Source organism: Amblyraja radiata, chromosome 2 (genome assembly GCF_010909765.2).
Source record: "Amblyraja radiata isolate CabotCenter1 chromosome 2, sAmbRad1.1.pri, whole genome shotgun sequence".
NCBI lineage: Eukaryota > Metazoa > Chordata > Chondrichthyes > Rajiformes > Rajidae > Amblyraja > Amblyraja radiata.
Window position 1 is genome coordinate 44,793,016 of NC_045957.1, and position 2,232 is coordinate 44,795,247.

Sequence of the window (2,232 nt, forward strand, 5' to 3'; positions counted from 1 at the left end):
CGGGCCGCCCTTGTGGAGGGTGTATAGTGATAAAAGGCCGAAACACCCAGTGATGCAAGGGTACACTACTGATGATGTGTCCTGTGCCCAACTGTCCTGAAGGTTACCCAGGCCAAGATATACGTATCCACCCCCCCACCCCCCCCCCCCCCCCCCCCCCCCCGCCCCCCCCCCCCCCCACAGATGTTGAGCGTCTACCACTCTCAACAATCAACGAATGTCGTGAAATGCTCCCCACCTATTGGCACAAGGGACTTCTTAACATCTTGTCCTGTGTATTTGATTCCTTCTCCAAATGCGGCCTCACCAATGCCTTGTACAACTGTAACATAACCTCCCAACTCTATACCCAATTCTCTGACTTATGAAGGCAAATGTGGCAAAAGCCTTCTTGTTCACCATATCTACCATGACGCCACTTTCAAGGAACAATGTACCTGAACTCCTAGGTCCTTCTGCTCTACAACACTCCCCAGAGCCCTGCCATTCATTGTGAATGTCCTTCTCTGATTTAGCTTCCCAAAATGCAACACCTCGTACTTATCCGTATAAAACTCCATTAAACATTCCTCAGCCCACCAGCCCAATTGATTACGATCCTGCTGCAATTTTTGATAACCGTCTTCACTATCTACGATGCCACCCACTTTTGTGTCATCTGCATACTTGCTAATCATGCCTTGTACATTCTCATGCAAACCGTTCCTATAAAGCACAAAGAGCAAAGGGGTCAGCCTCACACGTTAACCTCACACATTTTTCATGCTGTGGGAGGATATCAGAGCACCCAGAGAAAACTCATGCAGTCACAGGGAGAACGTGCAAACTCCACACAGACAGCACCTGAGATCAGGACCAAATCAGGGTCGCTGGAGCTGTGAGGTGGTAGCTCTACGAATTGTGCCACCGTGCCACCTTAAAGATTGTTTTCTAAAGATTTTCACTTCTAATGAATAAGAAAATTCTCCAATCTTAAATTCCTAAATGGATGGTCTCTCATCTTATGATTATGCTCCCTAATTTTATATTCTATTGCCAATGTAAACGGTTTCAGCAATTACCCTGTAAATCTTGAGTGAGGTATTATTAAATTTGAATTCAATGGGTATTAGAAGATACGTTTCCTGGCTGGAGGTAAATCTAACACAAAGGAAATGATTGTGTGTTTGGAAAACAATCTCTTTCACAACTGGACATTGCTAGTAGAGTTTCTTAGAGCAATGATTTAGCACCAACGGTTCTCAGCTGTCTTGTGAAAGTTTAAATTAAATGGGAAATGTGGATGTCCACTGTGCATTATTGTGCAGCATTTAATTTCATCCATTGTTTATTAAACTCAAGTAGATAAATAGCAAGTAAAATTTGTTCCATATAAGTGTCAGTCAATAATCATTTCCAAATGCAACATATTGCAGTTGCTATAAATCTAAACAAACCCAGAAAACACAAAAAGTTGGAAGGTCATGTTGCAGTTGTATAAGACGTTGATGAAGCAGCATTTAGAGTATTGTTGGTAGACAAAAATGCTGGTGAAACTCAGCGGGTGAGGCAGAACCTATGGAGTATAGGAAATAGGCGACGTTTCGGGTCGAGATCCTTCTTCAGACTTAATTTCTGGGTACCATGTTATAGGAAAGATGTTGTTAAGTTGGAAAGGGTGCAGATAATATTTATGTTGCCAGGAATTGAGGGTCTGAGCTACAGGGAGAGGTTGAGGAAGCTGGGACTCTATTCCTAGAGTGCAGGAGGATGAGGGGTGATCTTATAGAGATGTGTAAAATCATGAGAGGAATAGATTGTGTAGATTCTCTTACTGAGAGTAGGGAAATCAAGAAACAGAGAGCATAGGTTTAAGGTGAAGAATGAAAGATTTTATAGGAATCTGAAGGGTTACTTTTTCTAACAAAGGGTGGTGGGTGTATGGAATGAGTTGCCGGAGGAGGTAGTTGAGGCTGGGACTATCATGTAAGATGCAATTACACAGGTACATGGATAGGACAGGTTTAGAGGGATATGGGCCAAATGCAGGCAAGTGGGACTAGTGTAGATGGGACATGTTGGTTGGTGTGGGCAAGTTGGGCTGAAGGGCCTGATAACACTGTATCACTCTAAATAAAACAATCAATGTGGAAGGTTGATGACCTTTCATTTGATTCATGTCCAATGGCAAAGAAGTCAACCACGTCCATTCAATATTCAATAGTTTTGCCAAAGAATGTCCATCATCAGCAC